General features: G+C 37.9%; 1 long non-coding RNA gene across 1 annotated transcript in view; it reads left to right on the top strand.

Annotated features, from left to right (window-relative positions):
- The window catches only part of LOC111568519 (uncharacterized), a 90,153-nt gene continuing 64,483 nt past the window's right edge, over positions 1-25,670 (top strand). The window contains exons 1-2 of the long non-coding RNA XR_002746132.2: positions 1-474; positions 7,330-7,453. This is a non-coding gene — a long non-coding RNA (uncharacterized LOC111568519). The remainder of the gene's footprint in view (positions 475-7,329; positions 7,454-25,670) is intronic.

The following is a 25,670-nucleotide window of genomic DNA, read 5'->3' as shown; positions in this document are numbered from 1 at the left end:
ACCTGTGATTGGTAGGAGGGAAGATAGTGAAAACTATGGAGACAGAAACAGGCTGGATGAGTAGCTCGGGATAAAATGTTGTTTTCTCTGTTTCTGTTTCCTCCTTATTTCAGATATTTTACCTGGATTCTGTTTATCTGAAGCAGTGAGCTCCGCGTATCTCTGCTTGTTAGCTGCTAAGCTAAGCTAGCCGAAACGGGGATGCTAAATGTCGCCTCTAGCATGCCAATGTTAGCCACTATGCTAGCGTTAGCTTATGTGGCAGGCGGATTAATGAACCGTGGACAGGTGAAAGCTGGAGACAACGCCGGACTGAAGGTTAGAACGAGCCACGGTTACCGGGAAAACGGTTTTATGGAGCCTGGTGTTACAGTGGAGGAGCTACCGGTGACCAGACGGTTGTTTTTCACCGGGGAGAGGTCAGGCTTCAGCTGCGGCCTGCTAGCCTCCATCATCCAGGACTCAGAGGAAACTGTGAGTTGGACTTTCAATTTCTTTACTTTTTTTTTGCCTTATTGTGCTTAAAATACTGAGAAACAGACAGCTATGAAAGGTTTTCTGTTTTAATTGTTACTGTGCATAAATATTTGTTTGAAATACAGGAATTATTGATAAAGATTTTCGAGAAGGATTAGCTTTACTCAGTTGTGTTCATTCCTACATTATATTAAAGTGCAGAGATGAAATTATTTGATTTATATATATTTTTGAATTATTTTATGAAAGCCGATCAGCTGTTTTATTCCAGAATTTCTTAGTTTTAGAATCTAAACTTGTGTTTTGGGCTGTTGGTTTAAAGATGCAGCATTGTTTTGGGAATTTGTGATTGACTGTTTTGGGAACTAATCAATTAATCAAGCCCTCTATAATCACTATTGGACAACCTGCAAGCCACCATGTCACAGTTAAGGTTAATTGTCCCAAATGTTCTCCATCATACCTCTCAGGACATTAAGGTATAAAATTTGATTAGCGTTTCTTTGTTGATTCAAAAAAACGCTAATCTAATATAAAATATGACAAAATGAACATAATCAAGGTATGAATTTGCCTTGAAAGTCCAAACTTTGGGGATGAATTCAAGGTGTTCAACCACATTAATGTTGAAGAAAACAAGAAGCTCCTGAGGTGATGCGTTTTTTTAGAAACTGCTGTTTCTTCTGGTGGTAGCCACAGACCCATCTCTAGTGATGACTCTCCACATGAAGGTTCGATCATTACCAACCAAGAATGTTGAATCCAAATCCAACAAACATGCACATTGAACAGTTTCAGAGCTTTTTGATCGCACCGGTGGTTTATGTTGGGCTTTTTATAGAAGCTAAGGGCGAAAAAGGTTGCACTTTTATTCCTTTTCTCTCAAGATCATGAGATTTGTTCCCTTTATTTAGTTTTCTGAAGTTTCACAGACTCTAAACCCACTATCATCTGATGTATGTTTTTTAATTTATTTTTTTATCCTGAATAGATAATTTGAATGACGGAATTATTTTCCTGTCTTGAAACGACAACATTGTGTTCTGAGCTGTAATTGCATGAGGACAACCTTTTGTTTTCTCAAGAGAACCTCATAGGACTTAGGAGATCTTGAGATAGATAGTCCACTATCTGCTTCATGTTTTTTAGCCTGTACATCTAAACAGCCTGGAGAGAATATGCAATGGTGCTTCTTTCTGACAGATAATACAGTTTGATTTGTGGTAGAACGGCATGAATCTGTGAAATCATTGGCATGACAGTTTAAACCCCGGATCAGACTCCTCGCTAAGTGTTCGAGGTGTGGCAGTGGAATAATGAGTCTGGGTTTTATGGCGTCCAAACCACAGCGTGCAGCCAGAAAACCACACATTGTACGTTGATCGATGGCGAGAATAAACAACCCCTGAAAGCTCCAATCTGAGTTTAACGTTTAAATCTGCTCAAATTAAACTAAATTACAGCACCAGTCTCATGTTGTAACAGCCACACCTTGTGGTTTTCCAACTGTATTTCTGATTTAAAGCTGATTATTTGTTCAGTTCTACTATTAGATGGCTGGTTCTCTTAATTTTATGAGTGTTTTTGGACTATTGCTTGGATGTTTGATGTTAGAATTTGTAATTATCCAACAAGACATTTGTCATTTTGGACTTTGGGAACAGTGATGGACATTTTCTGTCATTTTAAAGAGCAAATAACTAATTAATTAGTTCAATAAATAAAAGCTGCAGCCCTCATTCACCTCCACTGTAAGTGCTCACTTTATGACTAAAAGCAGCTTATATATAATGAAACAGGGGGAGAAAAAAGTAAAATAATAGGTAAATTGTTCTTGTAGATTGGAGTTTTTTTTGGTTTTGGTGTTAACATGTGAATTAATTATGTTCTGTAATTTAGCAAAAAGGCAAAATGTGTAAAATAGAAAAACTTTGATTACTCCTTAATATATATAAATTGTCTTTTATATGAATAAATGTTTTTTAAAATAGTGACTTTTTTTCCTGATTTTTATACATAAAGCATGTAGATGAAAATTCAGCTTTTTGTTGTAGACATCATTTACAGCTTTGGCCTCATACTTTAGGGTTAATGTGTAAATTATTATTTTTTCTGCAAGTTTTCTGGTTTGTATCTGTATTTTAACAAAACAGAGAAAACCTGTAATATTAATGTAAATTGTTAAAAAAATACATATAAAACTTTTCAAAAAACATTCAGTTTTTACCCTGACGCATATCATTTAATTCAAATAATAGGCAAATTTTTTTAGTGTTAATGTGCAAATTAATATTTTTTTCTGTCATTTTACAAGTTATTTTCTCTAATTTAGCAAAAAGAAAAACTTCAATTGTGCTTTAATATATATAAATATTCTTTTAAATAATAGCAAATGTTTTTAAAATACTGACATTTTTTGCTGATTTTATACATAAAATTTGTAGGATTTTTATAGTCAAACATGAAAATGTATGTTTGAAATACATATTTTTGTTGAGGACATTATTTACAACTTTGACCTATTAATTTAGGGTTTGCATGTAAATTAATTTTTTTGTGCAAATGTACTAGTTAGTATCTGTAATTTAACAAGACAGAGCTAATTGTAAAATATCGGTAAATTATTTTTAAAAATTACAATTTGTTATTACAATTAAAAACTATATAAAATACGTTCAGTTTTAAAAAATTTTTGCTGATTTAAATACATAAAAAATTGTATAATATTTATGGTCATATATTATAAAATAACAAATTACCTTTTATGAAAATTATATAAATTTTTTTTAAGTGGACATTATTTACAGCTTTGGCCTCAGACTTTAAGGCTATGGAGTAAATTAATATTTTTTGTTCTTGTTTTCTAGTTAGTGTCTGTAATTTAACAATACAGGTAAAACCTGTAAAATAAAAGTCAATATTAAAAAAAACCAAAAAAACATAGAAAACAGTTTAGAAATAATCAGTTTTTAAGCTAATACATATATTTTTTCATTCAAATAAGAGAAGATATCTGTGAAGTAAATAATAATTTGAGTACATTAAATAATTTTATGGTTTAATGTTGTGGTAGTTAAATTGGTGGTAGGTAAAGCAGGTAAATTGATTTTTAAAAATTACAATTTAAAAGCAATTAAAAAAAATTACTTTTAAATTAATTTTTTTTTTCAGTAAAATAATGCTTTTTTAAAAAAAACTAATTTAAATATAATTTTAAAAAGTGCAATTTCTTGAGTTAATATTTTAAAAGAACAAATTAGTATTTGTAAAAAATACTATTGATGTGGACAATAAAACAGTTTTGGCCTGTTTTTTATTCCGTCAGCATGTCAATAAATACTTTAATTTTCCCTGATTTTGTGAGATATTATTTGTAGTTTATGATAATAGGATAAATGTTTTATTTACCATTTATTAATCCTTAGTATAGATTATTTTTTTTATGTTGAGAATAACTGTAATAAAAAGAGAAAAACTGTAATATAAGGACACTTTTTCAGATTTAAATACAGTAAAAATGAGCAATTTTATCTTTAAATGTTGTGAAACGACAAATTACTGGTTACGAAAATACAGATTTTTGATGTGGACATAATTAGGGGCCGGTTACTTTAGGTTTAGCATGTGAAATAATAGTTTTGTCTGGGATTTTATAGATATTATCTGTATTTTAACAGAACAGGGAAACTGTTTTATTTGCCATTTTTAAAACTCTTAATATATATACTTTTTCTTTGAAATGATGGCAGCGTAATATGACATTTTTGCTGATTTAAGTATAGAAAGAATTGTGTGATTTTGTGATCAAACGTAAAAGAACAAATTCTCGATGACAAAAATGCAGATTTGTTTTTAATGTGAACATAATTTAGAGCTTTGGCCTGTATTTTTGGGGCTAATTTGTTAAATAAAAGGGTTTTTTCAGTTTTTTTTTTCATATTGTTATTAATATTTATACATACATATATATATATATACATATATATATATATATATATATATATATATATATATATATATATATATATATATATATATAAAAATCTGCAAATTGTTCAAAAAGATGCAGTTTTTTCCACTGTGATTGATTATCAGTGATTGAAAGTCCAAATAAGAAGAGCGTTTCTTGGTTTTCAGGCTTTACGTAGTCAGTCAGCTATGCAGCGTTCTTGAGTCTAAATAATTGGACCCTTACCAGAGTGCTTATAATGTCAAGTCTCACTGCCACAAATCTAATATTTGGACTTATTTGTACTTACTGGGCCCAAATGTGTGTTCCTACCAAATATGTCTCCTAATACAGCGAGACATCAGAGCTCTTAATGCCAGAGAGTGATCACATATGGGAGCAAATTTGTTCCATCTCGTGGAGATTTACTTTGAGGTAACCTTATATTTTCTCAGAGCGAGGAGTCGTAACAGAAGCCCACATGTGTTCCACTTAACGCAGGATGACTATTGGCTGTCGGTGGCGTCTCCATTCTCACCCAATCAGGACACTTCTGACGATTAATGCGCTGGAAAAAGAAGCCCAGAGATGGCAGACGACTCGCTGCTACCCAAAGACGTATTTCAGTTTAATGATGCACGGAAAACGAGGGCTTAGTTTTTTGACTCTTCCTATTTTTCAGGCCATTTCACCTGTCCACGGCTGGGCTCGGATCGTGACATTGATGTCTCTGAGTGTTTGTTGTGGAAAACGAATGACTCTAGGCTCAACTGAGGCATTAAAATACCTGTAAATATATGTGTGTGTGTGTGTGTGTGTGTGTGTGTGTGTGTGCTGTCACTATGGTTTTTTTTTTTAGTGCTTTGGCCTCGAGCCTGCAAATCTGGCAACTTCAGCGCTTCTTTGGTGGTTTTCGTCATCCACTTTCCTGGTGGTCTCCAACCTACAAAGTCAGAGCATTTGGTTAGTTCTCAGAGAAAGACCTGGCAAGGAGGCCGACCTGGCAGAGCGGCTTTTCATGCCCACACAGAGGAGTGTGTGTGGCGCTTTTTCACGCCGGTACGTGAGGCTGGAGGTGGATTTTAACAGCCGGAGTGCACATCTGAAGGCGACGCGTCATATATATATATATATATATATATATATATATATATACATACATACACACACACACACATACATACATACATACATACATACATACATACATACATATATATAACAAGAGTGTTTAATCTCCCTCCATGAAAAAGAGCAGCTCCCTCTTTTCTAAATGCTGCAGATGGAGGCTGAAGAATTCATGGCAGAGTATCCTCATGCTGCAGCTCTATAAAAATAATCCCATAACATCATCACACTCGGCCCGTCATACAGGACACCTGGGAGAGGTCGGCCGGCCTTTCAGCCTCATGACTCAGACTCCATCCACTGGACCTCCTCTGCTCTCTGTGTGAAGGAAGCGGGAGGAAGCTGCCCTCCTATTTAATAAATAGGAGGGCAGATCTCTGGTTGTTTAGATGATCCAGATGCCTCAGTGTGTTGTTGAAGAACAGCCATTTATACGAGAACGCTTCACCTGGAATAGAAATGAACAAAACAAAAACTCACGAGGATGTTTATGTCCCAAACTCTCAAACAATTAAGTCAACATGCTAAAACCTCCATGAGCTTAGACACTGGACTAAAAATCAGGGGGTTGCCATGGTCAGGAGTCTTCGTTCTCTATTTTCTGCACTGTAAAAAAATAAACAAAAAAAAATCCTGTGAGAAGACTGAAAAAATCTGTTAGAAAATGGTGGAATACGGTAAATATTCAGAAATTGTAATTTTCTATAAAATAATATTTTTTTTCCTGATTTAAATATAGCAAAACAGTGTTGTTTTGTTATTATTATATTTATTTATTATTGTTCTCCTTATTATTTATTTTATTACATTTTCAAAAAATTTCATTGGATTTACACAATGACACATGATTTTTTTTCTTTACTGTCAAAATGTAAATGAATGCTTCATTGTGATATTACAATATATTTTCTGTAATTTCATGAAACAGGGAAAATCTGTGAAATAACAGCTGAAAAACTGATTTACCATACATACATAAATCTTAAATTTTCCTTGTAAATAATGGCAAATGGCAATAAAATATTTTTTCTGATTTAAATACAGTAAAACTGTTATTTTGTTGCTATTGTTATTATTATTTTAATATTTATTTTATTATGAAAGAACAAATTACTATTTGTAAAAATATAAATATTTGATTTGTATTGCTGTTATTTTATTACATTTATTTATTTTTATTACTTAAAAAAAAAAAACAGATTTACTGTTTTTCAGTCCATATACATAAATCAAAAATTTTCCTTTTAAATAATGGCAAATAGCAGTACAGTAACAGTATTCTTAGGTGATTTAAATATGGTAAAAAAAAAAAACCTATCATGTAATTTTATGGTTAAACATGAAACAACAAATTAGCATTTGGATAAATACAGATTTTTTCGCAGATACTATTTATCGTTTTGTCTTATAACAATTAACATGTAAATAAATTATTTTTCTGTGATTTTCGTAGTTATTCTTTTATTTAGCAAAACAGGGAGCATCTGTAAAATCACTGTAAACTCCATTCATTGGTTGCTGAAATATTTCAGTCTCAACCAAACTTCTGGACCATTTTTAGCCATGCTGCTAGCTAAAGATCATTTCCACAGAAACTCATGATTAGTTGTGTGTTTAGTTTCCTTGTTTTAAACTCACAAAGCTCTGCATGTTGTTTTTGCTGTGATGTTATTGTGAAACTCAAAGTGTTGAATAATATTTCCACTGCTTTGCTGAATGTCCACCGTATTTCCATCTATTCTTACGGACATGAATCGTTTCTCCTCCTGCTGCAGGTTCTGGTTTTAGAGAACAAAGGACTACTGTTGGCGGCTGCAGTTGAAGACGGTTGAGTCGGAGTCGATCAGCGGAATAAAAGGATGACATCAAGACCCACAACAGCGACCTGACAGCATGCAGGTAGGGAAAACTGAGATTACATGGGCTGGACTAGCTGGCTAGCAGTGACTGAACATTCAAAATGAAATTACCGCTGCAGTTTCCAGGATGATTGGTTGGTTAATGTGCTCTTTTCTGACCAATACATACTGGTTGAACTGTTGCTGGTGTTACTTTCATAAACAGAAAAACTTTGCGTCAACACTCTGTCAGGATTTATCCATTATTTTTACCAACCTGATGGAGACTTCTTTGTCTAACTAATGTAGTGTTTACTGAACTGACACCATGTCAAAGAAGTCGCCAACACGGCTTCATTTTATTTAAACGGATGGACAAAAAGTTGTGCAAACAGCAGAACAACAACCAACCCGAAATCTAAAAACAGCAGCTAACTTGTCTGCGTTACACTGCCATTCAAAAATCTGGAAAAGTTGCTCTAAAATGAGTTAAAGTTCCTCTATATTGGTTAAAGTTGAACTACACTACCGTTCAAAAGTTTGGGGTTACTCAGACAATTTCACGTTTTCCAAGAAAACGCACACTTAAAGTTGCTCTATGTTAGTTAAAGTTGCTCAAAAATGAGTTAAAGTTGCTCTGTATTAGTATCTTCAGAAAAAAATGCTTTTCTTTCAACAAGAAGGACTTTTCTATGTGACCCCAAACTTTTGAACGGTAGTATGCAGTATATTCCTAAATAGTTCTTGTCCTGCAACACCACTTTATGTAGTTCTATTTTCAGAAATCTTGTCACTATAAGCTGCATTTCAGTGTAAAATAACCAGGTTCAGATGATCTAATATGCTGCAAATGCTAGCTTTTTATACCTACTAATAATTTAGGCTCTTCTAATCAGTCGGTTTAAGTGTAAACGTGGTTTCAGCTGATCAGGATTTTCCTTAAAAACACTTGAATTTATCACCTTTTCACGAAGAGATCTGTTTGATTCCTTTGAAAAGCAGCCCATGTTCCAAATTCAGACCGTCCACGATGTAAGATTACCAAACCTGCTGCTGTAAAACTGCCTAGAACAGAAATGGAAAACATCTTGGACTGAAGCTTTTTGACTAATGCCGAGAGGAAAGAGATGAATGTTGGGTGTCTGCAGAGCGGAGATGGACGGAGTGTTTCCTAAAGTAAATGTCTCTGAGCTCAGCGTCCAGGTGGGCAGCCTACTTTCTTTGGCCATCTCTGCTCATCTTGGCAGACACTGCTGCTAAAAGTTATTCCAACCTTTCCTTTAATGCGCCTCCAAAGTCAAGTTTTACAGTTTCATTAGAACAGCACTTTGCCATTCAGGGAGGCGGATCGGGGATGAAACTGATGATAAACAATGAACAAGCAGCCAGCATCAGGGGGAGGAAGAGGAGACTTATTTCACCCAACATGACAGCAGAGTTGTGTTAAATGTAGTGAGTAAAGTTTACTTTTCTGCTCTGTCGGAGGTGAAGCAATGACAAACTGTCGTCTGGTGGCTTCTGGCCAGGTTGTCTTCGATCTCCCCCACGGAGGATATTAACGGTGACCCCTCATGTTCATAATGTGACCTGTGGACAACCTCCATCAGTTTGTTTCCAGCTCCAGCCCATTTATTCAAGGTTTCCCAATGCGGTTAGAACATGAGTCCCAGAAAGAGGCATTTACATTCTGATAATGTTACCGGCCAACTGCCTGGGAGCGTTGCTGTTTAGATTAAGCTGCAGAATCACAGGTCTGCATTTAATCCTGTTTATTATTGTTTCCATGCGCTGTGGAAATTTTAGTGTTATGCTCTTGATTCTCCCATTAACCCAAAACATACCAAAGGAACAGAACCTTCAGCTTGATAAGCAGATTTGCTTTTGATTTTCTGCCTGTAATCTGCATTTCATCTGTACACGATCTATACATCACTGAGAACCATCATCTGTCTGTCTCTGTCTGTCTGTCTGTCTATCTGTCTATCTATCTATCTGTCATTCTATCTGTCGTTCTATCTATCTGTCATTCTATCTATCTATCATTCTGTCTATCGTTCTATCTATCTCTCGTTCTGTCTATCGTTCTATCTATATCGTTCTATCGGTCTATTGTTCTATCTATATCTTTCTATCTGTCTATCGTTCTATCTATATCGTTCTATCTATCGTTCTATCGTTCTATCATTCTGTCTATCGTTCTATTGTTTTATGTTCTATCTTTCTGTCGTTGATTCTATCTATCGTCTATTGTTCTATCTATCATTCTATCGTCCATCGTTCTATTGTTCTATCATTCTGTGTTCTTTCTGTCATTCTGTTGTTCTTTCTGTTGTTCTTTCTGCTGTTCTTTTGGTCGTTCTATCGATCGTTCTATCGTCTGTCGTTTTATCGATCTATTGTTCCATCCATCCATCCATCCATCCATCCATCCATCCATCCATCCATCCATCCATCCATCCATCCATCCATCCATCCATCCATCCATCCCCACTCTGACTCATAACAAACACTATGAAACTCTTACTTAATGTCTTTGTATTTTAATACTCTGCTGGTTTTAGTCATGTTTTTAAATCCTGCGTGTGATTTAGATTCTTCTGACTCCTCGTCTAGATCGTTCCATAGATTGACCCCTTTCAGAGAAATGCAACGTTCCATTAATCTGGTCCTAAATCTTGGTTTTATGCAGATCTCTCTTTATGTAAGCAGCATTCATGCTCAAACTCCACATCTACTGATGAAAGTACATCTAAAGCACAAAGAGGCAGCACTGCGGTGTGAAAAAGTGGCTTTTACGAGCACATAAAACGTGGATCTTGTTACAGCGCTCTGGCTTGCGGTCAGAATCTCTTAAACGTTTAAAACAACAGTTGGGTTTTGTGGGTTGTTTTTTTTAAAAAAAATCACTTCTTTCTCTCGGGTCAGAATAAACCGTCACACACTAAACTTCAGGTCAGGAATGGTTGCGGTCGAACATGATATTTTCGATTTCATTAGGAGTGGTTTGGTTGTGTAAACCTCCTCAACAACCACCATGATGTTTAGTCATTCTTAACGTGTAATCTGTTAATAAAAACCATATTTATCCTCAGAAGTGTAATTACACCGGGGAGCATTGTGTCTCTGCACGAGTGGAGTGATTGAACTCTTCATTTCACCAAGCGACTGGGACTCATCCAGACTTACATGCGTAGCCCCAAAGGCCGGGGCGAGCCTCCTTCCCTTTGTTCTGGCCGAGGCCTTGATTAGAAACATCAAGCATAATTTCCTAATTGGGCTGTCCTAACCACTTTCATCTGTTGGGATGCAAGGCGAGCAGGTACAGCCGTAATCTAATAACACATGCAGCAGAGGATGCTCGCCCTCTGACTCAGGCTTTTCCGTGGAAGAATCGGGGTTTTATCATCGCCAGAATCCGGCCTTCAGCAGACCCTCTTCTCCGTGTTGTACCTGCTACAGAAACCTGCATTATCCTGGACTTTATCTGTGTTCTTATATATTGAAGGAGATCACACTGATTGCATGTAATGAGAAAGGTTTATTATTTATTTACTAGAATGCTCATTATTTGTGCCTCCGGTCTTCCTGGCATCCGCATTAAAAACATGCATTAAACATTATTTAACCCTTTGAGCCCCAAAAACAACCCGTGGATAAAAAGATTGTTGCAGAAATACAGCAAAAAAACCTGCATCAGAACAGTTGGATTGTCAACTTTCCAGCTGTCCTTGAGCTAGCCATGTGTGAATTCTGTCCAGTTTGGAAATTTAACTAAATCTAGGCTTAACTTAATAATCAATCTGTTAGAGGGCTCAAGACTGAGGCCAAAATGCATCGGTGTCGTACATGAATTAAAGTTGCTCTATCTAAGTTGAAGTTGCTCTATATTAGTTAAAGTTGCTCTATTTTAAAGTTTATCTATATTAGTTAAAGTTGCTCTATTTTAAAGTTTCTCTATATTAGTTCAAGTTGCTCTAAAATGAGCTAAAGTTGCTCTAAAGGAGTAACTTTCTTTTATGTTTTAAATCCTTGATTCTTATCTCTCCGGTGCAGGTGATTTTTCTTTTCCTTTGGCTAAAACCTCTTTAGGGGTTGCCAAAAATGTCTTTATGCAGGAAAAAACCCTGTTTAGCAACACCCAACTGAGGAAAAACGATTCCAAATCATTCATTTTTGATTAGGCAGGAGAATGAAATCCTACAAGGTGTTCCAGACAGATTGCAAAGTGTGTTATCATTAACGTCGCTCTATTTACCCAATATCACATTTCAGCATGGCTCAGCAGAAACAGATAGAAAAGAGTTATTACCCCAACATGTGATATCTGTCTGTCTCTATATTTAACAGATTATGAATGTTACAGCTTCAAACTATAGAAAAACTTTCCAGGAACAAAAAGACTTTTTGATTAATGACGCTGACAAGCCAACACATAATTTTCTACCAGCCTCAGTGGACGTCTCATAGAAATGTTGCCTGGCTTAAATATTTGTTGATGAACTCCAAACTTTTAGTTCAGAGCCTCCTCTGGGACAAACAAAAATGTTCAAGCAAATAAATCAGGCCCCATCGAATGCTCTGATAAATGAACATAAACAAATGCAAGTCAGATGTTTTTTGGGGGAAACGTCCATGGAGGGTTGTAACCTTGTCGCTGCAGTAAAAAAAAGCTGATGTCAGATCAGTTCTAAGTGCACGGCGACCGTAGGATTGTCAGCGTATACTCTAAAAGCGATTGAATCATCTTGCTTTGGGGCCGGAGCATCATATGGCGCACATGTTTCCAGAGGGCCCCCGTACATCTATCAAAACCCAGATCAGAGCGCCGTTCTGTGTTTGTGTCAAGGTGTCTGCAGCAAACATGTGCAGAACATACCATGTGTCGGAGGAATAAACCATCCCGTGGGCATTACAGGAATGCACATGGTGTAAGACGGAGGGGGGGGGATGAGGGAGTGCCCCGGTTACCCCCGTTGTGGTGGTTTCAGTCGGAGATAGTGGGAACCAGTGGAGTCCCAGGCCTTATCGCAGCTTCCATCTCTGCTACGCCGACATCCTCTGGGACAATAAGACCAGGGAGAGTCTTGGGGGTCGAGGCCAAACCAATAAACCTTCGCTATCTGCGCCTCCCTCATACTGCCGTCCTACCATCCCTCCATCTAAATAAGGGCATGTTGAGTCTATCGGAGACCCCCATCAGGAGAAAGTTTTCTCTACACTTGTGTTTTTCTTATCTGATAGAGAGACGCACAATCGGTTGTTTTTAGATTGTAGATCTTTGTCAGGCTGGGAGATCTTTGCTGATTTTGTTGTTCTTGTGTCAGTCAGCAAGTTACTTTCCAAATACTTAAACATAGATGTGGTAAAGATAGAGATTGTCAAATTGTTCAAATCTGGCCTCCTGGTCATATTTCTGCCATTCAGATTTAGTTTAAAATGATGGAAAACCAAAAAATCGTTGCATCCAAAAGGTTAAATCCAGATCATACTTGGTTCTTTTGCTTGATAAATAGTTTGTGATTATTCAGTTATCATAAAATGTGACACTTGGAAATGTTTGCATTGCAGTTTTACAATTCTGAGGTGTAATGTTGACATATAGAGCTGCCACTAACCACTATGTTTTTGTGAATTTGTTTTATGTTTTTGCAAATTGATTTTTCTTCAAAAAAAGCGAAATGTTGAGTATCAGAGACCCCCATCAGAAGAAGAAAGTTTTCTCTGCAATTGTATTTTTCTTTTGCACAGTCGGTTGTTTTTAGATCATAGATCTTTGTCAGGCTGTGAGATCTTGATTTTGTTGTTCTTGTGTCAGTCAGCGAGTTGCTTTCCAAATACTTAAACATCGATGTACAGATGTGCTAAAGATAGAGATTGGAAAGTGATAAAAACAACCAGTTTTTCAAATCTGTCCCCCAGTCACATTTCTGCCATTCATATTAAGTTTAAAATGATGGAAAACTAAAAAATTGTTGCATACGAAATGCAGATCATATTTGGTTCTTTTGATTGATAAATAGTTTGTGATTATTCAGTTACCATAAAATGTGACGTTTAGAAATGTTTGCATTGCAGCTTTAGATATTAGAGGTGTAACGTTAACATATAGAGCTGCCACTAATGACTGTTTTTGTGAATTTTTTACAATTTTTTTTTTCAAATTGATTTTTCTTCACATAAAGCAAAATGTTGAGTCTATCAGAGACCCCCATCAGGAGAAGAAAGTTTTCTCTGCAGTTGTATTTTTCTTTTGCACAGTCGGTTGTTTTTAGATCATAGATCCTTGTCAGGCTGTGAGATCTTGATTTTGTTGTTCTTGTGTCAGTCAGCGAGGTACTTTCTGAATACTTAAACTAGATGTAGTAAAGCTAGAGATTGGAAAGTGAAAAAACCCAACTAGTTTTTAAAATCTGGCATCCTAGTTCCATTTTCACCATTCATATTCAATTTTTTTTATGGAAAACCAAAACATTTTTGCATACGAGAGGCTATATGCAGATCATATAATCGAATTAATTCGAGGCTTTGTAATTAATTAATCACGATTAATCACACTTTTGTCAAATAGCAATATTTGACACAATGAGCAACGTTTTTCAGTTCAAATAAATATAGATTGAGACTGAATGACAAATAGACATATATGTGAACTTAGACAACAAAAAGTGCAATTACAGCGATTTTATTGAACATTGTTGTACTTTTTGTAAACTGAAGCACTTTCGGTGTCTTGAAAAATGGTGTATTATGGGATGGCTCCACCATTAGCCAGTACCAGGACTGTCATAGCTAACGTGTCCACAACATCCGTCATTTTCTGACATCCCATTCATTGTCTATGTGAAACGCGCAGCGTTGCATGCTGGTTGTGTTTCGAGTTGTGTTTCAGTGCGTCTCCGTGGAGCTCATTTGCATAAAGTAGACTTGACTTCTACTTTTTGCAAATTCGGTGCGGGAGTGAAGGCCCAGTGCATCGCAAAATATTCTTTAAACGTCTTAACTAGCCGTTGTTGAACTAAAATCAGGACAAATTCAGCAGCTTATTTCTGGCCTCAAATGCTTTCAGAAATACTGTTTGCTGAACTGTTTGTGTAATAAAAGAGAAAGTTTGCAGCCGAGCCGCCATGTCGGGCCGATGTTTCTACCAGACTGAAGCTAAAGCTGTCATGTGACCAGCTAGTAACCCACTACAGTGCATCCTGTGCATCTTCGTCACGTCTTCACAGACTTTAGGTTCATTGCCGCCACCTACTGGGCTGGAGTGTTCATCAGTGTTACCGTGGGCCAAAAATTAGGGGACTGAGAAAGGTGCTGTAGGAGCCAATGAGCGCCCTATATTATAAATCGGAACCAATCTTGTCTGGGCAGGTGTTCCGCCCGGAAGGTAAAACAGTTTTGACCGCTGAAGAAGCCACTAAAGAAGCCGGTAATGATAAATTGTTTGTTTTTAGATGAAGACTGTTGAACTGCAATTGTTTTGAGCAATAAATGCACAGATTATTGGAACGCAAGCGTTTGTCTTGGGCTCTCTTCATCAGAGGCGGTTAAGTTTGTCATCTTAAGTCCTGGTGAAGCACCTAAGTGGCTTCAAGCATGGGCTTAGCCTCTACAGGTGTGATTTAAACATGTTTTTTTTTAAACACTTTTTTTTAACACGTTATTTTTTTCGTAATTATTTAATCAAAATTAACGCGTTAAAGTCCCAGCCCTAGTGATATGAAGTACTCCTATAGTTTCCAAGCTTTGGGTCATCGTCTTAAGATGACATCATGACACGGCAGCATAACAAAGGAAAACAGTTGTAATAATGATTTGAATCTTTTCAGAAAAACATGCATCTGTTTGAAATATTAGTGTTGATGCATTTTTAGGGTGGCGTCAACAATAATAATGCAGTCCTGATTAACATTTCATCCGTTTTTTATCGCCTCCTGACTAGAAGTTGGAATAAATGATGCACAACAGGTTGTTGAGACCTGACAAGTGTGGACGTTGTTTGACTTCACCCAAAACATCCGAATCATCTGCAGGAACATCTGCATGCATCTTCACTCTACGTGTTTGTTTTTGCTCATTCTTCTTCGAAATCTGAAAGGATTGAAGCTTCCATTCATCCCCTGGCATTCAACACAACGCGTCCTGGGGTGTGCATGTGTGGGCATTTCCACAGTTTGTAGCTTTGACGGCCATCTGATGGATGGAGGGTGAGATAGAGGAGGTTTGGAAGTGGCCAAATTCTTCAGCTGCCGCTCTGTGCTGGCATAGCAACATGGGAGTGTTTTACTACGTGGATGCACAGATGAAGCATGCACATTTACCTACAGTAGAGTTTATAGATGCGTAGCCTAAATATTTGGAGGGGCTGTCACACCGGTCGCTGGCTGTTTGTATGTACCTGCAGGGTTTATGAGCGCTGGGAGTTATTCCTCTCTGACAGATGGAGCTTTTAGTTCCGTTTTCAAGGTGCTCTGGGTTAATTCATTCAAGCTGCATTTGCTAGGCTTTACCATCCGTCCCTCGTGCACCAGCATACACCCGTCTACGCATTGATCCTTACGTTTCAACGAGCATCATGCTAAGTCCCCTGCTCCGGCATAGGGGCTTTAGGTTGATTCTCTGTTGTTTTGAGACTTAATAGCGGAAAATGCAGTAAATGCGGGTCCAAATGAAAACCAGGGGCTTTTGTCAGTGTGCATTACATGTCAGCCTTCAGCCTCACCTCTCCCACTGCCTGCAGAGAGCCAGCAAACTGCCCAGAGACCCAGAGCCCTTCCTAGAAACGCTGTCGAACCATCACAATCCTCCCAAAGTGTTTGCATTCAGAGTATTACTGGTCAGCCCCCCTTCGGTTGCATTCTTGGCAGCCAAATTTATTTCAGGGTGGTGCCCGGCTGAGATGCTTGCTCGGGCTTTGAGGAGGGCTTTTAAAGATTTCAAGGTACAAGGGAATGTTCTACTTTGAACTGGCCCCTTTATCATTTCAGCTTAACGTCCATTAGAGCACCACAGACATCAGTCGTGATAGATACTTTGCCCGGCGCTTTTTTTTTTGACATCTTAAAATGATTACGGGGTGAAAGGGGGCCTTTTAACGTTACAAGAAGGGCCGTGGCGGCGGTGGTGGTGGTGGGGCGCTGTGGGGGTCTGGCACATCGGTTGACGCCGTTCATGCTTCACATTAGTTTTTGTCATCGTGGCCGTCCAGAGCCAGCTCTTACAGATGCTGCTGATGTCATGCTGCACAACACGGCGCATAAACAATGTCACTTCACACCCGCTGATGTCGAGTAAATACTCACACAACAGCTCAGGTCTGTGCAGCAAACCCAGCGATGGGCTTCAGCGGTTCGTCGAAGGCATTTCTGAGCATCTGTGGACCGTGAGGGACGACCCTGCCGCCTCCTGAAGGTTTAAATGCCATTTGATCCTCTTCCATTCTGCTTCTCTTCACTCTCCAGGACAACACCCAGGACATGATGTCTGATCTCTGTCTCTCTCACCCACTCCTAGATTTAGAAATGTTTCCACTTGACATATTCCTGTTGTGCTCCACTTTATATACAGTGCTTTTTGCTTCCCACACACCTGAATCACATTTTCCTGTGTTTGATTCTGTGTTTGTTCTCCTTGACCCGCCCTGCTGGTGAATAAACAGTCTACCGTCCCTGCCCTGGTTCAGGCGTCCTTGCCTGGATGGCTTCCTCCGCTCTTTAATCCACGTGTTTGTGTATTTATGTTCACCTATGTGCGAACACATGTTTGTATATACATGTGTGCTGCTTGGAAACGCACATAACCGGTAAAATCTGTGAGCGTCTTTTTTCAGTTTCTGCACAAAGGATTACAGATGTGTTCATTCAGCAGAGGTTATCATCAGTGTAGTTTCATTTCCTTGTGTTTGCGCTGGATTTGATGAACTGGGGTGTTCCAGACGAGGCATTAAATACACAACAAAGGGAATGACAGAGTGAAGAGGTGGTGATGATATTGTTCATTTATTCACATTGAATCCAGTGCACGGCTGACACAAATGGACACGGTGAAGCAAACCGAAAAATATGAAGCGGTTTGGCAGGCCGGGCACCATTGTTGTAAAGCATGTTTATCCGCCTTGTACTTTTTATGTTTGCTTTGTTTGCTTTCTGTGGATAGAAATGTCCAACGCTATTGTTGTAATTTTTGTCCAGAAATTCATGGTCGTTAGAAGATGATGCCAACTAACTTTGGTCATCTCCTGAAGTTTCATTTAGCATCACATGGTGATTAACGTTTTTGGGGTTTTTTTTGTGAAGGATGGATTTACATGGACTTTTGTACAGACATTCATGTTTCCAACAGGAGGAAATAATATCTTTGGGGACTTTCATCTACTTTTAATTGTCTAGTTTAGGGATATTTAGGAATAAATTAATTGCCGTTAACAATTGAATTGATCAAAATATTTTAATTAAAAAGGCAGACTGTCAGAAAATGTGTTGAAGATTTGCTGTAGTACCTGCTTTTGCTGCCAGGAGTTTTTTACTGTTTAACCCTTTAAGACCAAGTCAGCCAGGACATATTCTTACATTTTTATATACTAAAGTGCAATGTTTTTGGAATATTTTTATTTGCTTTACATCAGTATAACCCTTATATCCCAAGTTTTAATAATATGCATTGACTTGTGTCTTAACTACTACAATAAATTGCTTGAAAGTACAACAAACCTAAAAAGCAAAAAAAGAAAATCGTTTTTGTTTTTTTTTCACATATATTTCAAAATACAGAAATTGCATAGCCGTACCCCTCAAATTTGTAAATGTAAAAAAGTTGCACAACATCCCGTGGTCTCATTTATAGATTTGGGCTTTATTGTGTATTTTTACAAACCCATCACTGCAACCAAAAAGTGCTCTGAGACCTGGCGAATGTGTGAAATGTTAGTCTAACACCCCAGATGTTACATGCAAAAAGAATGATCGATCAATCTGAACTGGTTTCAAATCTACTGCTAATCAGAAATTGTTATGCAGTTGTAGCGCGAGTGCTACTCTAGGGTCTGTTGGGTTAATGAGATGGAGTTATAGGTGTGTTTGCTGACCATCCATAAAGGTTGCACAGAACAAGTGCGCCTCCCTGCTGCCTAACTGCTAACTGTGGCAGTCGTGTTGATGAATTCATAGTGTGGTTGCTGTCCAGTCCAGCTAGCTACCTGAGGCTAATGCTAAGCTAGGTACCACAAAGGCCAAAGGTACCACAGCACCCCAAGGTCCCCCAGCACCCCAAGGTCTCAAAGTTCCCCCAGCACCCCAAGGTCCCCCAGCACCCCAAGGTCCCCCAGCAGTTCAAGGTCCCCCAGCACCCCAAGGTCTCAAAGTTCCCCCAGCACCTCAAGGTCCCCCAGCACCTCAAGGTCCCCCAGCACCTCAAGGTCCCCCAGCACCCCAAGGTCCCCCAGCACCCCAAGGTCTCAAAGTTCCCCCAGCACCTCAAGGTCCCCCAGCACCCCAAGGTCTCAAAGTTCCCCCAGCACCCCAAGGTCTCAAAGTTCCCCCAGCACCTCAAGGTCCCCCAGCACCCCAAGGTCTCAAAGTTCCCCCAGCACCTCAAGGTCCCCCAGCACCCCAAGGTCTCAAAGTTCCCCCAGCACCCCAAGGTCCCCCAGCACCCCAAGGTCTCAAAGTTCCCCCAGCACCCCAAGGTCCCCTAGCACCCCAAGGTCCCCCAGCAGTTCAAGGTGCCCCACTAACCCAAGGTTCTCCAACAACCCCAGATACCCAAGTACCGACTCCAGTGACCTCAGATGGTACACTGTCCATTCAAGAAGCTAGGCTACCAGCCCAAGGTGCTACACCAGAAGCCCCATTAGACCAGTCCAGTCCAGAACTTCAGCAGAAAGCAGCTGTAGCTACTAATGCTCTGCTTGACTGTGAGTATAAATACATTTCAGAGGTGACAGTAAATACTGACAGATTTCTTGGACTGATAAAGATGCTGCGTTAGTATTTGTGGATGTTGGTTCCAGCTGAGCAGCTGTTTGCAGCAGCTGGATTAACTACAGTCAACAAGTCGCTCCATCATGTAGATCAGCTGTGAGGATTATTATGATTTCAAACTGCCGTGAAGAGAATAATGACATGCTTAATTATTTACTGGAGAAGACTGCACTTTGTTGTTGTGTTTAATACAATAAACCAGGCATGCCATACTCATTCTAGTTCAGGTTAAAAAAAAAGACAAAAAAACAACAAAATCGAGACACAAAAGGACAAAAAATGAGACAAACGACACAAAACAAAACAGACAAAAATAAAAAGACAAAATATTACAAAAACGAGACACAAAACGACAAAAGAACAATGAAAAATCTAGTGTTTTACTTTATGATCCAAACAACTTGTCATGATCTAGAAATTATTTTAAATTTATAGTTTTACTAATTTACAATCTGCAGTTAATGTCTTCTCTGTAATTTTTACGTTTTACAAAGTTGCCCCCCGGCTTTGTAAAGTGTTCTGAAATATCCGCCTTGTTGCATTTGTTTCACGGATTCAATGCTAATGTAGCCGAATATTGATTTAAAAAAACTCATTTGAAAAATTGCGCCTCATCATTTTATTATATTGATGTTAACATTTAGCTGTCTCTGCACCCAGGCTCAACCTTGCAGGACTACCAGTATACTGTATATTTTTCGAATTTGTCGATTTTTTCCAAGGGTCACACATGCAAATTTAATAAAGATGCATGTAGTTGGAGGAGGAAGCTGAGAAAGACACAAAGTTGTTTACTACTGTGCCTCCACTACACTAACTTTAACTAAGTGTCGCTGCGATACAAATAACGAAGAACAATGTGTGAAAACCACTGACATTGTTTGCAGGCGGTAGAAGAACAAATACGTCGCCAAACAAGCATCTAGAGCAGAGTATGTAAATAGCACACTCAATACAACACACCCCAACAACCACAGAGCCAGAGGCCGGATCACGTCAACTTTTTTTGTATCTGTATGTGTTAGAGCACCATTATTTTATTAACTCGGCTCCCTCAGCATTGAAAAGTCCTGTATCTGTTCATGCCAGTGTGTGCATGTGGATGCAGGAGGTGCTAGTGGTCTGCGTAAAGTGTAATCAGAAAAGAGGATTTAAATAACCCTCTGCTTTTGAGTGGCACCCAGCCATGAACGTCGGCCAAAACAAACCTCTCATGCAGGTCACACAGTGGAAGTCCTTTTGTCAGGAACCTGCGATCACTTTGTCATCAGGCCAGTGTTTGGATTGGTGCAGCTCCAGTTCCTTAATTGAGTAAACGCTACAATAGTTTTCACCTCACCTTTTTCAGTCCCTCACTCGATCCCCGGTGGTGTTTCGCCTCATTTAAGTTGCCGGATGCGAGTATTACTAAATCTTTATCCCCTTTCCATGTCATAAAGAAATATCCTCCACCTGCAGTTTCACCTTTGGACCAAACCTCTCAAGTGATTTCCCTTAAAATCTGCCTGGTGGCCGGTGCCAAGAAAAAGCTTTTAATTTGAATGCAAATGTCCACAAGTCACGGCTGGTTTTGGCTGTTGGTGCTTTGGCGAGTAGATCAAATTAATGATGGCGTCATCGTTTTTACACACACAGAGGAGAAAATATCACAGAAATAACGAAACTGTAGAATCCCAGGAAGAGGCTTTTTATTCGGCGCTACAGAGGAGTCGCTATTCTCAGACGTCTTGATCTGAGAATAGAAAGTGTCTCGTCTGAAAGTGGAGAGGTTATCCAGAGCTTCACATCCATATATCTTAGTCTCTGAGGAGCTCAGTAATGTGAAGACACTGAGCCCCTGTAAAAGCCAGATTAAAGGATAAACCCAGACCTTCTCTCATTGTGTTTATTAACCAAACAAACCACAAGGCTTAAGACTCAAGCCCTGCTGCGCTCTCACATCCAAATTAAAGAATGACACAAGTTGGACAAAACAAACACAGAATGACAAAAACTCTACACAAAACAACCAATAAAGCGAAACACACAATGTCAAAAATAATACAAAATACACAAGCGAGGCAAAAAGGAAACAAAATGACAAAAACTAAAAACAATATTACAAATATTACAAAAACGAGACATAAAATTACAAAAGCAAGAAACAAAAGACAAAATGACAAAAACTCTACACAATACAACCAATAAAGCGAAACACACAATGTCAAAAATAATACAAAACACACAAGCGAGGCAAAAATGAAATACAGAACAACAAAAATGAGAAAAAAACATTAAAAACATGAAACAAACGACAAAAGACAACACAAAAACAAGATGAAATATTACAAAAATGAGACACAAAACGACAAACGCAAGAAACAAAACGACAAAAACATGAGACGAACAAGAAAAGACAGACAAAAAAAACACAAAACAGCAAAAACAAGACAAAATATTACATAAAACGACAGGAGCAAGAAACAAAATATTATAAAACAGACAAAATGACCAATAAAGCGAAACACACAATGTCAAAAATAAAATACACAAGCGAGACAAAAATGAAATATGGAACGACAAAAACGAGAAACAAAATGACAAAAACATGAGACAAATGACAAGACGGACAAAAACAACAAAAAACAACAAAACAAGAAAAAATATTACAAAAATGAGACACAAAACGACAAAGACGAGACAAACGACACGAAACAAATCAAAAAAGAGATAAAAAATTCTCTCGCATCCAAATTAAAGAATTCAGATTATTAATGACTCAACAACATGAGCAGATAGAGCTCCTGAAGGACTTGTAAATGTTTAGTTTCACCAAACGCTTTCTGTGGGAAAACAGAATGAAAAGGCGGACGCTCCCCCGATTCTAACCCGGCTACAAGAATTCTGTTTAATTAGGGGGCTCATGGGAAGCCCCCTGTTTTTAATTTCTGGTCCCCGTGGCTCCCCAGGCCGACTCTAGCTGGTCGGGGGTCAGCGCTACGAGGCCCGGGTCCTACTGCCATGCTGCCAGAGGTTAGCGGGGCCAGCTGGTTCTCAGACCGGCTACGTATCCGAGTGCCAAGTCCAATATTGGAGACTCTTTCCCCTCTCTGGTGGACGGCATGTCGAAAACAGCTTCAAAATATTTGTGAACCTTCAATGATTTCAAATATTTGAACAAGCAGACATGAAACTACCAGGAAAAGCTGCTCAAGTTCCCCGGCCAGATTAGCTAATTGAGCGATTCCACATGAACCTCCACACATTTCCAAATGTGTTTTTCTAATATGGTTCAGCTTTTGGATGTTTACGGCACCGCCCGAGTAAACAGCAGGAACTGTTTGGCCCCGTCACAGATTAGAAAGTCAGATTCAAACTTTGATCCAATTGAAGAGCTCTGGTTTAGTGCGGTCTGTAATCCGAGAGTCATATGAACATGGATGAATTGTTTTACAAGAACAGATGAAACTAAATGGAAAGGAGCTGCCCGTTACACAAGAAAAACCAACAAATTCTCAGTTAATGTTTCATATTTCTGACCCTCGGACTCCAATAGTTCCTCATAATGATGTTGGAGTGGGAAAATAAAATCTAATTGGCCGTTTCACAAGATTAAATACAGTCAGAAGCATTTTCTACCTACTTCTACTGTTAGTGCAGCTGCTTAACCCTCCTGTTGTCTTCATTTATGGGCACCAAAAAATATTGTTTCCTTGTCTGAAAAAGATAAAAAAATTCAGCGAGAAAATTCACCAATTTTCTGAAAATTTGCAAAACCTTCAGGAAGAAAATTCCAATAATTCATAATTCAGATTCCCTTAGAAGTTTATTGTAAAAAATCCCCCAAATTTGGTAAGAAAATTCTTGTAAATATTTTCAAAAAATGAGTAAAAATCTTCCAAAAAAATATCTAAAGTGATTACATATATATCAATAGAACTGCTAACATTTTCTTTAAGAACATTCACAAAAAGTCAACCAAAATCCAACAAAATTCACTGGTTTTGGTAGACTTTTTGTGAATGTTCTTAAGAAACATTTTTTTAAAACATTTTTTTTCCCACCAAAAAATTCCAAAAAATGTTGACTGTGGATATCAGAAGTTTCACTGTGGAAAATCTATTTTTTTCTCCCACATTTTCAGACTTGAAAATGGGTCAATTTTCCCCGCAGGACGACACGAGGGTTAAAGCTTAGAAAATGACACGTTTTAACCAATAATATAATTGATAACATTTGCTTAGCGTATACACCCAATCTGCACCAAATGTTTCGCTCTGAACCATCACTAGATTGATGGATAGTGGTTGTACTAAAGAAAAAACATGACAGCATTCATTTAGAACAGATATTATGGATTTTCAACCAGTTGAATTATATTTTTGTGATATTTACAGTCAGTATTTTCTCAGGGTTCAATGTACATTATAATTAATTAGTTGTGAAATTTTCATTAAATCACAAACTGTTTTGATAGTTGTTTAATTGCTTTGAAACTGAAAAATTCTCTGATTTCAGCTTCTTAAATGTGAATTTTTTTAGTTTCTTTCCTAGTGTGTTTACATAAACTGTCTTTGAGTTGCGAACAAAAGAAGACAGTTGAAGACGTTATCTTGCACTTTTCACCATTTTTTTAAGGGCATGTTGAGTCTATCCTAGACCCTCATCAGGAGAAAGTTTTCTCTGCTATTGTGTTTTTCTTATCTGATAGAGAGACGCACGATCGGTTGTTTTTAGATCGTAGATCTTTGTCAGGCTGTGAGATCTTTGCTGATTTTGTTATTCTTGTGTCAGTCAGCGAGTTGCTTTCCAAATACTTAAACAGTGGTGTATAGATGTGGTAAAGATTGTAAAGTGATAAAAAACCAACCAGTTTTTCAAATCTGGCCCCCAGTCACATTTCTGCCATTCATATTTAGTTTAAAATGATGGAAAACCAAAAGATTTATGCGTACAAGAGGCTATATGCAGATCATAAAATCGAATGAATAATGGTTAGTGGCAGCCCTAATAAAAAGTACTCTGCTTGGAGTAATAATTTTGCTCTTATATGTTTTCTAAATGCTCAAAAATCCTAACAAGACATCCACTACATCTCTTTAACCAACATTAATATCTATGGATTATAGAATGTTTTTCATTTCAAAAGTTTAACTCAGGGATACAAGGCATTTTGCATGAAATATTCACTAGATGTTCCAACTTTTCACACCAGTCTTGTTGGTTTCCAGTAGTTGTCTTTTTCTTTCTTTTTTACTGTGTTGACATTCCAAAAAGGTCTCGTTTTGTCCACAACCCAAAAATATTCAATTTGCTGTCAGAAGAGAAAAAGAAACCAGAAAATTTTCGGATCCCCCCCCCCCCCCCCCCCTTTTTTTTTTTTTTTAAAAAAAAAAACAATGATCATCATAACTGTTTTCAGCCTTAGTAAAAATAACTCTTTTTGGAGTAATAATTTTGCTCTTATGTTTTCTCAATGCTCTAAAGTTCTGAACAAGACATCAAATCCATCTCATTAACCACCATTAATATCTATGGATTATAAAATGTTTTTCATTTCAAAAGTTTAACTAAGGGACACAACTTTGTCTCCTCCTTCACTTAAAAGTCCTTTTGTGCAAAATATTCACGAGATCTTCCAGCTTTTCACACCAGCCCTGTTGGTTTCCAATATATATTTTTTGTCTTTTTTACTGTTGACTTTTTTACTGCTCAAAGATATCCAGTTTGTTGTCATAGAGGAGGTCAGAAACCAGAAATATTTAGATTTAACAAGCCAGAATCAGAGAATGTTCACTCTTTCATTTAAATACAGCATCGTGGCCTTTGAATATCAACGTTTTTCACCATTTTCTGACATTTTATGGACCAAACAACTGATCGTTTGTTGTAGTTGCAGCACTAATGTCAAGTATTTGCTTACGGATGTATAGATTGTTCCTCCTGTTTCTTACCAGAAGGCTTTCAGTGTACATGATCTGTTCATTATTTCAGACACATGAAACACAGGAAGGTGCTTTTGCTGCCAATTAAGTATTAATTAAGAACTTGTCCTGAGTGACATCCGTGGCCGTGGGTTGGTGGGAACAGATGATCAGAGGTCAAAGGGTGTCGGCGTTCAAACATATTGACTATGCAGATATTTGCCCTGATAGTGCTCCCATCAATCACCTTCTACCGGCCAACCAGCACCATGTCAGAGATATTTAATGACACGGAGATGCCTAATGAACCTCCTCAACCTAACGTTTACATAAACTCATAACAGCAGCATGATTGATTGCAGTTTAATGAGGTGAAAGTAGTTAAATAGTTAGTTTTCAG

Source organism: Amphiprion ocellaris, chromosome 18, assembly GCF_022539595.1.
Source record: "Amphiprion ocellaris isolate individual 3 ecotype Okinawa chromosome 18, ASM2253959v1, whole genome shotgun sequence".
In the NCBI taxonomy this organism is placed as follows: domain Eukaryota; kingdom Metazoa; phylum Chordata; class Actinopteri; family Pomacentridae; genus Amphiprion; species Amphiprion ocellaris.
The sequence above is the reverse complement of the archived record's forward strand: the minus strand, read 5'-3'. Positions and strand labels throughout refer to the sequence as shown.